The sequence below is a fragment of the Vombatus ursinus genome, unplaced genomic scaffold (genome assembly GCF_900497805.2).
Source record: "Vombatus ursinus unplaced genomic scaffold, bare-nosed wombat genome assembly UNPS02014807.1, whole genome shotgun sequence".
Taxonomy (NCBI): Eukaryota; Metazoa; Chordata; class Mammalia; order Diprotodontia; family Vombatidae; genus Vombatus; species Vombatus ursinus.
In genome coordinates this window covers 50,546,800-50,560,866 of record NW_020954585.1, presented here as the reverse complement: position 1 = coordinate 50,560,866, position 14,067 = coordinate 50,546,800, and positions in this window count along the sequence as shown.

The following is a 14,067-nucleotide window of genomic DNA, read 5'->3' as shown; positions in this document are numbered from 1 at the left end:
CTGTTTGCCTTTCTTTCTAATTTAGTATACAGTATGGCACATAGTAAGCACTTAATAAATGCTTGTTGAATAACTGCCCTTAATTGACTAGCAGTCTGCTCCAGAATGGAGCTGGGTTTCCTTTCTTATCTATTGCTTCCAGCACCCACCAAAGTGCCTGTACATTGAAAACCGAGGCTATCTAAACCACCAGTTCCTAGCAGCCAGCAGCCATCTTGCGTTCCTCCCCATTATCCCAAGAATGCATGGGGATGGTACCCTTAATGCCTGGGGAACCCAGTAGCTCCTAAAAAGTATACAAAAGCAGAACCAACTCATCACACATGTCTAAAAGTGGAATGGAATGGGTTACCTCAGTAAATGGTGAAGTCTCTGTCACTAGAGGTCTTCAAACCAGACCACCAGAGATCATGCCCAGGAGGAGCATAGTCAGTCTTGACAAGGTTGGGTGATATGGTCTCTCAGTTTAGGCAGTTTTAAATACTCCAATAAAGGGTCTCTCCTACTTGCAGATCCATCCTACAGAGCACTCCCAGGCTCATAGAATCGCAGAAATTCAGAATTGAAAAGTTCCTCATGCTAGGCAGCTAGGTGGCACAGTGGATAGAATACTGGGCCTGCAATAAAGATAGACCTAAGCTCAAATCCTGCCTTGGATGCTTATTAGTTATGTGGCCCTGGGCAAGTCACTTAGCCTCTATTTGTCTCAGTTTCCTCAACTGTAAAATAGGGATAATAATAGCACCTACCTCCCAGGGTTGTTGTGAGGATCAAATGAGATAACAGTAACAGCTAACACACATATAGCACCTACTATGTGCTAGGCACTGTGTTAAGCATGTTACAAATATGATTTCATTTGATATTAATAATATTGGTGAAGTGCTTAGCATAGCACCTACCACACAGTAGATACTTAATAAATGTTTATTTCCTTCTCACTTTAGAAGTCATATAGTCCTAACCTCTACCTGAGCAGGAATTTTTTCTACAACATCATACCTGGAAAGCAGTCATTCAGTTTCTCCTTGAAAGAAGGAATGAATGAATAAAAAAGCATTCATGAAGCACTTACTAAGGTCTGGGGATAGACTTACAAAAATACAAACTTTCCATGACCTCAAAAAGCTTACTTTCTAAGAGGAGGATACACTCATTTTAGCGGCCAGAGATGAACAATTTCTTTGATCTAGGAAATCACTAAGGTGGTAAGTGGAACAATGGGGTCCTCCATTGACACCCTTTATAGAGGCAATAGTGGTATTGATTTGATTAGTGTTTTCAATGCAAGGGAAATGAACTGGGAGTCAGAGGGGGGATAGCAAAGGTGTAAAATGACCAAGGAAGATGAGGAAGCATGGTCTTAGAGAGTATAAAGGTCAGAGGTTTGCTTAGCTCTGGCAATTCTGATTTGCAGATTTCCAGTGATAGGAACTTCACTACCACCAAATATACCATTTATTTTATTTTATTTTATTTTTAATTTATGAAATAAAACAAGCATTTCCATAACATAGTATAATAAAGAAGATGATTGCACATGGAACTGCAAATCTACTGTGCACAACTTGCTATTCCTTTCAAATATACAATAAAATTGTCATGTAAATTTCTTTTTTCTTTCTTCTTTCCCTTTCACCCCCAGATATGACTACCATTAGACACAAATAGGCATCTATATATATATATATATATATACACATAATTATTCTATACATACTTCTGTTTATCAGTTCTTTCTCTGGATGCAGATAGTGACTTTCTTCTTACGTCCTTTATAGTTAATTTGGGTATTTATAATAGTCCCTTTATACCTTTAGACAGACCTAATTGTTTTCTTTAGATGGAACTGAAATCAGCCTTCCTATAACCATCACTCATTGCTCCTCACACCAGGGACAAGCAGACCCAGTGTAAATTATATAGCAGTCTTTCAAATGCTTGAAAACAGACTTAAGGTAGAAATTATGGCTTCACTTCTCCAGCTTCAACATGTCCAGTCCTTTCAGTCTGCCCTTGTATGTTGTGTGGTATTCAATCCTCTCATCATCCTGTTTGTCTTTCTCTGGATATACTCCAATTTGTTAATGTCCTTCCTAAAATGGGGTACCCAGAACTGAATACAATATGGTGGATGTTTTCCAGGGCAGTGAAGCAGCGCAGTGGGTAGAGGGGCAGGCCAGGAGTCAGGAAGACCTGAATTCAAATCCAGCCTCAGACACTAGCTGTGTGACCCTGGGCAAGTCACTTAACCCTGCTTGCCTCAGTTTCCTCATCTGTAAAATGAATTGGAGAAGGAAATGGCAAACCACTCTAATATCTTTGCCAAGAAAACCTCAAATATCATAAAGAGTCAGACATGACTAAAACAACTGGAGAACAAGATGTGTTCTGACCAAAACAGAAGACAACAGGACTATCACTCTCCACCTTCCACCCCTGTCCCCATTCTGTATACCATGCCTCTACCATTGCACTCTTCTCTAACCACCAAGCCCTATAGTAGGTGCTTTCCCTTCACTCCCCTACTCAATAATCCTCAGCGGCTCCGCATTGCTGATGGGAACCAAAATCCCCTGCCCAACCATCAAGGTCCTCCACTATGTAGCACCTTCTTATATATCCAAACTTAGCTTTGTCTTCTCTGCCCCAACAGAGATCTAACATTCCAGACATGAAATTCTTCTCTCTATCCTTCCTCACCTAAACCATGCTCCCAGTCCTATGCTCATGCTTCTCACCACTCTGAGGATGCTCCACCCAGTTTCCTCCTCTTAGCTAAATCACACACACACACACAGGTCAAAGCTCAGTTCAGGTCCTACCTTCTCTAGGAAGTCTTCCCTTCTTCAATCAGCATCTATTACTCTCTTTCATGCAGCCCTCAAATCCACCCCCCACTCCACGATTATCTTCTTTCTACTCTGTCTGTATGTATCTTATATGGAGATATTTAGTTACCTGTTGATTTCTCCATTAATTAACATATAAGCTCCCCACGGGGCAGTGAGGTGGCGCCATAGTGCAGAGTGCCAGGCCTGAAGTCAGGAAGACTCATCTTCTTGAGTTCATATCTTGTTTCAGACACTTCCTAACTGTGTGACCCTGGGCAAGTCACTTAACTCTGTTTATCTCAGTTTCCTCATCCGTAAAATGAGCTGAAGAAGGAAATGGCAAACCACTCCAATATCTCTTCTAAGAAAACCCCAAACAGAGTCATGGACATGACTAAAATGACTGAACCACGAAAAACTCCAGGAGAACAAGAACTATTTTGTGCTTGCTTTCCTTTTTAGCCTAGGGCTTAGCAGAGTGCCTGGCACATAATAGGCACTTAATAATGCTTGTGAATTGATTGTTACCTATCCTGTGGTTCAGCTTTGTCCCTTAACTGCATACATATTAGTCTTGTTACCCCAACAAGGTTCTAAGCAAGATCCAGGGCAAAGATCTTGTTCTTTAGGCTTCTGAATCAGGGAGCCATAGAATGTCAGACCTGGAAGGAACCCCTTAGAACAGAGAATCCACAGTTCAAGAGCCTGAAAAGACCTTCTCCATCTAAAATAATGACTAGAACAGGTGTTTTTTAACCTAGAGTTCATGAATTTGTTTTCTAATATTTTGATAACTATCTCAATAAAACTGATTTCCTTTGTAATTCCAGGCATTTTATTTTATGGATTTAAAACCACCCTTCTGAGAAGGAGTCCTCAGGCTTTGCCAGACTGCCTGAAGGGTCCGTGACACAGAAAAGATTAAGAAATGCCTGTTCTAGAGGCTTTCTCTAGACTCTTCTGCCATTCCAAGGTGGTAGGAAGCCAATTCCTGGCAGTTAGGGGCATGGATTCTGGCAGCCTAGGTCTGCTGGGCCCCAATTTGCATTGTAAATGCAAATGCAAATCAGCCTATTAGCTTAAAGCTTGAGAAGAGGGAGGGAAGCCCCTTTAGCCAACTGATTACTTAATGAAATGCAGGAAGTGGTGTTGACTCAGAGAGCTCAACCCAAGACAGGAAGTCTCCTTTCTCTTTGTTGTCTCTGATTATTTTAATAATCATTTAAAAAGAAAAGGAAGAAAAAAAAAACCAGGGCCATACAATCCCCCTCCTCCCCCTGTCCCCCTCCTGACACTTTTTGATGTTATTTAGCCTCTATCCCAGAGTTCCTGGATGAGGTTCAAGAAATAAGCAAAGGGATTGGAAGGTCCTTCTCTGCCCCTGCCTGTGTGGAGGCTCTGAGGAGGCTTCGGGGACTAGAAATTGCCATAGATTTGCTAGAGGTTCCCTGGGGATTTGCTTTTTAATAATAAGCAATGAATGGGGCAGGAGGGGGCAGGGAGAGGTTTGGGCTGGGAAGCTAAAGAACACGGCCCTGGCCGACTCTTCTCCTTCTAGTCCCAGCCAACTTGGTCAGGGAGTATGATGTTATTTCCAGCCTGAGATTGCTTCTCTAGCGCGCAGACTTTGAGAAGAGGATACTGATAGACAAGGAAGGAAAGTAACCCGCCAAGGTCTATCTAGTCTGGGTCAGGAGGAGGACGTTGGCCTGAGCTTGGATCTTGGAAGCCTTTGACCAGACCTGGAGATCTTAAGGGGTTTTTTTTTGGTATTATTTGTAATATTTTTGTATTAATATATTATATATTTTTGTATTATGCATTACATAAGTTTTCTGTATTATATTTGGTGAAGCCTGTGGGTCCCTTCTCAGAGTAGTGTTCTAAATATATAAAATAAAACAAAGGAAAGCAATTATAATGAGGTAGATTTAAATATATTTATATGTACATATGTGTATGTGTATATACGTGTATTTACATATACACACATATATTTTGTTGTTGTTATTGTTTAGTAACTTTTCAGTCCCGTCTAACTCTTCCTGACCCCTTTTGGGGTTTTCTTTGCAAAGACAGTGGAGTGGTTTGCCATTTTGCAGCTGGAAACTAAGGCAAACAGGGTTAAGTGACTTGCCCAGGGTCACTCAGCTAGCAACTCAGGACGAGAAGTCCTCCTGACTCCAAGTCCCTCACCTCTGGATGTGTACATATGTATGTACATATATCTTTATCTATCTATCTAAAGTCCAGCAACTTCAGGTTAAGAACCCCTGGGCTATAGCCATTTTTGGGAGAGTGGGGGAAAGATCATGTTCTAGCATGTAAGTATAGCTGGAACAAGGGAGTAAGGAAGAGCATGTATTAAATGTCTTTTATGTGCAAGGCACCATCTCATTTGATTCTTCCAAGGTAAGTGTAAAATTATTCCCATTTCACAGCTGAGGAACGGGAGGCATCCAGAGGCTCAGTGATTCGCTCAGGGTCACAGAGCTATCAAGTGTCTAAGCTGGATTTGAATTCAGGTCTTCCTGACTCCAGACCCAGCACACTGTCCACGGCACCTGCACACCCAGCTGCTGACTGGGTTTAGGATCAATGACTCCCCCCACTCCCTACCAAACTGTGCACTTTAAGATCTTCATCTTGTCTTTGGCAAGGTTAGAAGAGTTTCCCAAGCTTCAGGAATTTGAGAATGCCCCTTTACAGAAGGATAGAATTTGAGAGCTGGAAGGGACCCTTAGAGATCATTTAGTCTTTCTCCTCTGGTCCTTCCCTTGAAGCAGGTGTCTTAACAGGGTCAGAAGGCCGCTGTATTCCTTACAGCACAGGCCAGGGCTGGGAAGCCCATGGGTGGCTAACCATGGGCTTCCTGGGTCATGTGGTTCTGGGCCTGGGGTTGGGACTCTGAGACTTCAGGACACCTGGTCAAAGTAATCTTGGGTGTTGTGAGGTGGAGAGAACCCGCTACCACCTGCTTCGTCTCCCTCACAGGGTTGTATTAACTATCTAATGAGGAAGCTGAGATAGGTGAGCATGTTGAAGGGGAAAAAAAGCATGACGATCCATAGAAATGCCAGGTGGTGTTTTTATTGTCCTTATTATTGGACAATTCAAAAGTCCCAGCTGCGTGTGGGCTCTAGCAGGTGCTTAAAATGAGCCCAATGGAACTTCTGGACACTCCTCTTCTTTAAGTAAGGATCATAATCCGGTGTCCAGAAAAAATAGAAGCTTAGGAAGGCTTCCTATCTCTGTCTCAGTTGGCTTTCTGCTCCCCTGTCTTCCCATCACCTACCCCTGACTGGGTCAGGACCAGGTCCGGACCCAGCCTGCCAGGCCATTCTCATCAAGCTGATGTCACTTAGAGAACAATGGCCGGTGAGTGAACCTGTCAATCACCTTAGCCAGCGGTTTGTGCTCATCTTTCACACAGGCATTGAGCAGGGGAGGGGGAAAGAAGTCAATCAATTCTTCCCCTTCCCAGAACACTCTTTTCAGTGACCAGCTCTCATGCCTTCCTAGTTATATGGCTGGCTTCAAATACCACCTCCTTCTCTCTGGCTCTCAGCTTTCCCTTATCAAATGAGGGGGTTGAGATAGCTAGATGGTGCAGTGGATAGAGCACTGGCCCTGGATTCAAGAAGACCTGAGTTCAAATCTGGCCTCAGATACTAGACACTTATTAGCTGTGTGACCCTGGGCAAGTCACTTGTCTTGATTCGGGGTTTATTGTTGTTCACTCACATACACTTCTTCTTGAGCCCATCTGGGGTTTTCTTGACAAAGATACTGCAGTGGTTTGCCATTTCCTTCTCCAATTCATTTGACAGATGAGGAAAGTAAGGTAAACAGGGTTGAGTGACTTACCCAGGGTCACATGGCTAGTAAGTGTCTGAGGCAGGATTTGAAGAGGCCTGGCACTCTATTTACTGCGCCAACTAGCTGCCCCTAATGAGGAGGCTGTTTTTGCCATATTGCTAGGTATCAAAGTGGATAGAGTGCTGGGCCAGGAGTCAGGAAGATCTGAGTTCAAATCCAGCCTCAAACACTTATTAGCTGTATGATCCTGGACAAGTCACTTCACCCTGTTTGCCTCAGTTTCCTCATCTGTCAGATGAGCTGGAGAAGGAAAGGGCAAACCACTCCAGTATCTTTGCCAAGAAAACTCCCAATAGGCTCACAAAGAGTCAGACACAACTGGACAACAACAACGGAAATTATTCTATTTAAGATATAATAAAGAGAAAATCCGGGAGTTGATCTAGATGGCCCCTAAGGTCCCTTCAAGCTTTAGACATGTGATGCAATGGTCTTTCCCAACCCTGCACCTCCCAGGCTGGCAGAGAGCTAGGGGCAGGTGTTTGCTGAAGCTCTGGCAGCCTCCTTCACCCCACACCAAACTAGGGTTAATCATTGCAAACAGAATCGGTTAATCTGAGCCAGTCAACAGCCACTGCTGCTACTCCTTGCAGCTGCCCTCTCCACGTACCCCTTTCTACTTCCTACTCTCAAAGTGGCTTCCTGGGAAATGGTTCCAAAGCGGGTCTGAGGAGAAAAAATAAACTAGGTCACTTGGCTCCCTATTCTGGAGGTGCCAGTGCTGCTCCAAGAAGAAAACCAATTCCCCTTGTGCTTGAGGTCGGGAAACTTAGGTTTGAATTCCAGTTGTGATACCTCCTAGCTCTGTGATACTGGGCAAATGCCTCTCTGAGGCTCACTTTCCCCATCTGCAAAATGGGGACTGTAATATTATATGATCTATCTCACAGCATTATTGAAGTTGATGTTATATTTTAGAAATCATGTGTAGCCCTATGGAAATGTGAGTTGCTTATATATGTGTGTTTTGGGGCTGGCCCTGTGACTTCATTAGAATATGGACCTCCAATTAGAATGCACATCTGCACTCTTTTTTTCTTTGCTCTTTCTTTTCCTTTCTTTCCTTTTTCTTTTTTCTTTCTTTCTTTCTTCCTTCCTTTCTTTTTTTTAAACAATTTTTAGTCTTAGACGAAAGTTGCCTATGGTAATGAGAGGTTGAGTGACTTGCCCAGAGTTACACAGCCAACATGTGGCATAGGCACATGGATCCAGTTCTCCCTAACTCTGAGGCCCCTTCTTCATCTGCTATGCCAGATTATTTCCCTAGTCATTATTACTTTGACTCCCCTGCTCCTCTCCTCAAAACAGGCCCCAGATAATCTGTAAGGAAAAGGAGTGTTTTTCCCTAATTTGGGTAGTAGTTTAAAGGTAACCTTGAAGTCTGATCTTTTTGAGATAATTAGTAGTTTTCTATTCCATTCAATTGAACAAGCATTTGTTAAAGGCCAGGCACTATACTAAGTACTGGGTATACAAAGATAAAAAATGAAAACACTTTTGCTCTCCTTGAGGGGTTCACATTTGATTATAGAATGACAGCCCACGATTCTGTACAGCATTGTATAGGTTTTGTATTTCTCTGGTTTTCCCTTGGAGGAAAGGGACAGTCAGTTAAATACTACCAAGTACTTTGCGGTGGGTGTGGGAGGAGAGCTTCTTAATTGATCCAAAGGATCGAAAGAATAGCCCAGTGAGCTCCATACCGAAGAGCCTAAATGGAACCAAAATCAGTTTGGGTATGTCCTGAAGAGACCATGAGAGAGATGTGTTTAGTCCAAGAGAAAATCGGTGTAGGCCAGGATAGTTCTAGGGATTAGGTTAGAAAGTCTAAGTGTCACTCTCTCTGAGAATCTACAAATATCTAAGAGGTGAGCCAGCATGGCTTAATGGATAGAGAGTCAGCCTTGGCCTCCAAGACAGGAAGGCCTGGGTTCAAGTCTTGCCTCTGACCTACATTATCTATGCCACACTTGGGCAAACCCCTTACCCTCTCAGTGCCCTAGGCAGCTCTAAGCTGATATATTAAAGAGAAGGTATTGGTATACCACAGATATAGGGAACTCAGAGGTCCAATTTCCTATTCCTGTTGAGAGAGGTATCTCATTTTTGTCCAAAGAGCACTGCATTTAGTCAGGAGACATGAATTCAAACCTTGACGCTGGTACTCAACTAGCTGGGTGACCCTGGGCCTGTTTCTTCATGGGTCTCTGTTTCCTCATGCCTGTCCCACTATTTTTCAAGAGGTTCATGGTGGTGGTATTTTGCAGATTTTTCTGGTTATGTTGATTAATTGTGCTGACTTTCCTCTTCCCCTTTTCCCCTTTTAATAAAAATCACTTGTTATGTGAGATGGCTCTCTGGGAGAGGATGGGGGAGGAATACTAGTTGAAATTCTGGTGAGGAAGAAAAAGATTTCAAAAAATTTATTTTTAAAAACAAAAACAAATAAAATGAAGGGGATGATCAGAAGGCTGGATCAGGAGTTCTTAACCTTTTGTGGTGTCATGGATCCATCTGGCAGTCTGATGAACCCTGCGGACTTCTTAGAATGTTTTTAAATGCATAAGACAAAACACATAAGATCAGAAAGAAAGCCAATTAGATTTGAAAGACTGTAATCAAAATATTCTCAAAAATATATTCACGAACCTTAAGTTTAGAACTTTTGGAGATGATCTTTAAATTCAAAATCCTCTAAAGTGTGAGGAAAATAAACTCTCTTCCAGGACTCAAAGGCCATCATTCATTACTCTGGAGAAGTTATTTTTCGTTGTTGTTGTTTCATTTCCGTTGTGTCCAACTCTTTCATGACCCCATTTTGGGGTTTTCTTGGAGGAGAAACTAGAGTGGTTTATCATTTTACAGATGAGGAAACTGAGGCAAACAAGGCAAAGTGACTTGCCCAGGGTCACACAGCTAGTGTCTGAGGCCAGATTTGGACTCAGGACGAGTCTTCCTCATTCCAAGCCCAGTTCTCTATCCACAGCGCCACCTAGCTGCTCCTGGAGCCATCATAGCACACGGCAGGGTAGTAGTTTTGGACTTTGGGGTTCAAGTCCAGTCCTTGCTCTGACATGTCTCAGCTGTGTGAGCAAAGGCAACTTACAACTTCTCTGAAAAGAAGTTTCCTCATCTGTAAAGGGATGATAATATGTGTATTAACTGCCTCAAAATATGAGAAAAGCCCTTCTCAGGCCTTAATGTAACTACGGTGACCTTCCATCGGGTCTGCATTTATCTTTAATGTACTGACCCTATCTCTGTCTTTAGAATGTAAACTCCCTAATATAGAAATATATTTTACATGACTTTACATGTATAATTGATATAATATTGCTTACCTTCTTAAGGGGGAGGGGAGAGGCAGAAGGGAAGGATAGAATTTGGAACTCAAAAAAAAAGAATCTGGAACTCAAAATTTTAAAAAATGAATATTTAAAACTTTTCAAAAGTTTAATTGGGAAATATTTAACAAAATAAATAAAAATATATTTTAATAAAAGAATGTAAGCTCCCTGAGAGCAGGGGCTATTTTTGCTTTTTCTTTGTTTCTCCAGACTTAGCACATAGTCCATATTAACTGCTTAATAAATGCTTATCAAATGATTGATTAAAGCATGTGAGAAACTATTATTATTTCTATGGAGCTATTACTATTTAGGAATTTGTATTTTCTCTTTTTCCTTGTGAATAAAACCTGGGAAATAGGTTGTTAGTCTAGAGACATAAGATAAAGGATGGAAGGAAAAAGAGGGGTATGGGTGGTGGAAATTGGTACCTAGGGACTTACAGTAACAGAAGAGAGATCATATAGACTTGGAAAGGATTTCGGATGTTATCTAATCCAACCTCCTCATTTGACAGATGAGGAAACTGAGGCCCAGAGATGTTCAATGACTTACCCAAGGTCATACTGGTAAGGAAATGGCACAGCTGGGATTTGAACTCAGGTCCTGTGACTTTCAATTTCACTATGCCAAGGTCAAGGCTATCTCCACTGCACCACCCTGCCTCAGCATGGGAATAGATGTGATTAAGATTGGGTATAGAAGATAGATGAACCCAAGGAGCCAACAGGTCTAGAAGGCCAAGAGATCAAGATACTCTGTGCCTAAATTTGGGGGGTTCAACAATTAGGAAAACTGAGCAAAGAGTGAAAGACGAAAGTCCCAGGACCAAACTCTGTGATGGACAAACTCTGAAAAACTGTCAGAGGGTTGCTGGGGCCTAAGGCTCAAGGCTGGTTTTTTATAACCTTCATCCAGTCCAGACCACAGTTGGAGCCTCCAGAGGTTGAGCGGATGGTCCAGTTAGGGAACTCTTGACTCATGGAACATCTGAGATCTTTCTGTGTCGCAATTCCCCACATGAGCCCCTGGTGCCACCTAGTGGTGAGTATCTATCTCTCCCTGTTTGGAAAGAGTGTTCAACACTTCTTTAATGGAGGGGTGGCTCTGTTATCATCTAACGTCTTCAACCAATCGTGGTCATAGCATTTTATAACTCTAGCACCTATTCTGTATCCAGTCCTTTGCCCAGCCATGTAGGGAAGGAGATGGCATAGTACCTTTTCCTTCTGATCTTAAATACAAATAGATATGTACACCTATTTTTCAATTAACAAAAATCTGTTTTCTTTCACTTTCATCTTTAGGGGTAAGGAGTAGCAGAGTGCAGAACCTCTCACAACATATAAGTATAATCAAGCAAAAAAAATTCCCACATTGGCTATATACAAAAATTATGTCTCAATCTGCACCATAAACCTCTGGAATTGTGATTAGTCATTGCATTCATCAGAGTTCTTAACTTCAGAGTTGTCTTTCTAATGTTTTATTGTATATATTGTTCTAGGTTTGCTCATTTCATTTGTTTCAGTTCAGACAAGTCTTCCCAGATTTCTCTGACATCATCCCTTTCATCATTTCTTATAGCATAATAGTATTCCATTACATTCACATGCCAAAGTTTGTTCAGTTATTTTCCAATTGATGGGCATCCTTTTAGTTTTCAATTCTCTGCTATCTCAAAAAGAGCCGCTACAAATATTTTGGTATGTATAGATACTTTTCATTTTTCTTTGATCTCTTTGGGATATAGGTGTAGTAGTGGTATTACTAGGTGAAAAGGTATGCATAGTTTACTAACTTTGGTGCATGCTTCCAAATTGCTTTCCATAATGGCTAAAGTTCCAGGGGTGGGGAACCCTGAGGCCTCAGGGCCACACATAGCCCCCTAGGTCCTCAATGTGGCTCTTTGACTGAATCCAAACTTCACAGAACAGATGTTCTTAATAAAAAGATTTGTTTTGTAAAACTTGGACTTAGTCAATTTTTGAGGGAAATTGAAGGAAATGAGATCTTCCTATTTATTCTCACTATAACCTAGGTAGGTAGGTAAAATTATGAATATATCCTAATTTGGTTTAAGGAATCCCAATTTCTTCATGCTTGGCTTACTCAGCAATTCCATGATGGCCCTTGACCTCCAACTCCTCCCCTTCCCTATTCAAGCATTAAGTGACTGCTATGTACCAGGAACTGTGCTAGGTGATGGGGACAGAAACAAAGATAACAAAACAATCAAACCCTACCCTCAAGGAGTTTACATTCTACTGGGGTAAACAGCATGTATTTAGATAAATACAAAATATAGCATATATAGTTTCCAGGATTCTGCATGGAGCCATAGAGAAGCTGACCCACCCTTTACAGTAATGTGGATTTGATGGTCGATCCTTAAGAGGTGGAAAGCAGGGGCAGCTAGGTGATGCAATAGATACAGCACTGGCCCTGGAGTCAGGAAGACCTGAGTTCAAATCCAGTCTCAGACCAGACACTTGACACTTACTAGCTGTGTGACCCTGGGCAAGTCACTTAACCCCAATTGCCTCATATAAAAAAAAAAAAAAGAGGTGGGAAGTACCATTTGGGACTCAATGGAAGGGCAGTGGCCAGTGGAGTCCTGGAGCCTGAGTGTCTATAGAAGAGGTTGCGTTTGAGGTACTCAGGCTCTGATCCTTCTCCAGGTCAGCTTTGACCCAAGCTTCACTCCAGTATTGAATAGATTTCCCTCCCCTCCGCCTAGAGAGGGTATGGAAGCTCATTAGTACTGCTCTGGAGGCAGGTAGCAAGGGTAAACTGTGAGTAGCAATTGCTTAAAACTTACCTGTTCCATTCCCATAGGAAAAATACTTGCTTGGAGAAACCCATACAAGGTAATTTATTAATCTTTTCCTATGCATCATCATAGTTAACATTTATATAGCATTTACTGTGTGCCAGGCCTTTACAAATATTATCTCATTTGCTCCTCACAACTTTGAGAGATATGTGCTTTTATTTTCCTATTTTTGCAGTGGAGGAAATTGAGGCAAACAGGTTAAGTGACTTGCCCAAGGTCACATAGCTAGTGAGTGTTTGAGGAAGGATTTGAACTCAGGTCTGACTTCAGGTCCAGGTTCTATCCACTACACCACCAACTGCCTTATCCAAACTCTTATTCTGAACCCTCCTATCAATACTCACTTGGAGGTATCCCATTGCCTAGATTTTTCTTTCCCAAGATGGCAGTTAGTTTAGTAGACTGAGAGAGGGCTGGTTTATCCCACTTCTCCCTCTCCCAACTAACATGTATTTGAAAAGGACTCAGAATTCCAGGTTCCATAATGGGCCTGGAGGTATGAGTGGAAGTAGCATCTGAGAATGCCCGCACCACAGCCCTGGTCAGACCTAAGCTTTTGAAACACAAGCCATGGCTGCCACCTAGTGGAGATTTTGAGTCATAATCATTCAGGGAATGTCAGGTGCTGTCCTGTTGCAGTGATGTATGTCAGGACGCCCTACTCTGGCTTTTCTCGTTTGTCATTTGGCTTCATTAAATTCACCAGAGGTTCATAGGACGCCATTACTACCTGGACTACTTTCCCTCCGGTCTGCTCTGAAAAGGATGCCAACCAGTCCTCTGGCATTATTACCAGGTCTTTGCCCCAAGCTTGTAGCTAAACCACTTCATATATTATTAGAACATAGAATGAGCTGAGAGAGAAATCAGAAAATACATATCTAGCACTGCTTCTCCATTTCCCAGAGGAGGAAACTGAGACCCAAAGGAAGGGAAATTAGTCGCCCAAGGCCTCACCATTATGGTAGCATTAATAGTTCAGAGGATCATAACTTAGAGTTGGAAGGGACCTTTGAATTCATTTCATACAACCCTCTCATTTTATAGATTAAGAAAGAGATGTGACTTGCCCAAGATCACATAAGTATTAAGTGAAATAGGCCAGATTTAAACCCAAGTTCTCTGATTCTAAAACTATTACTCTCTTTTGTACCACACTGTCTCTTTAAAA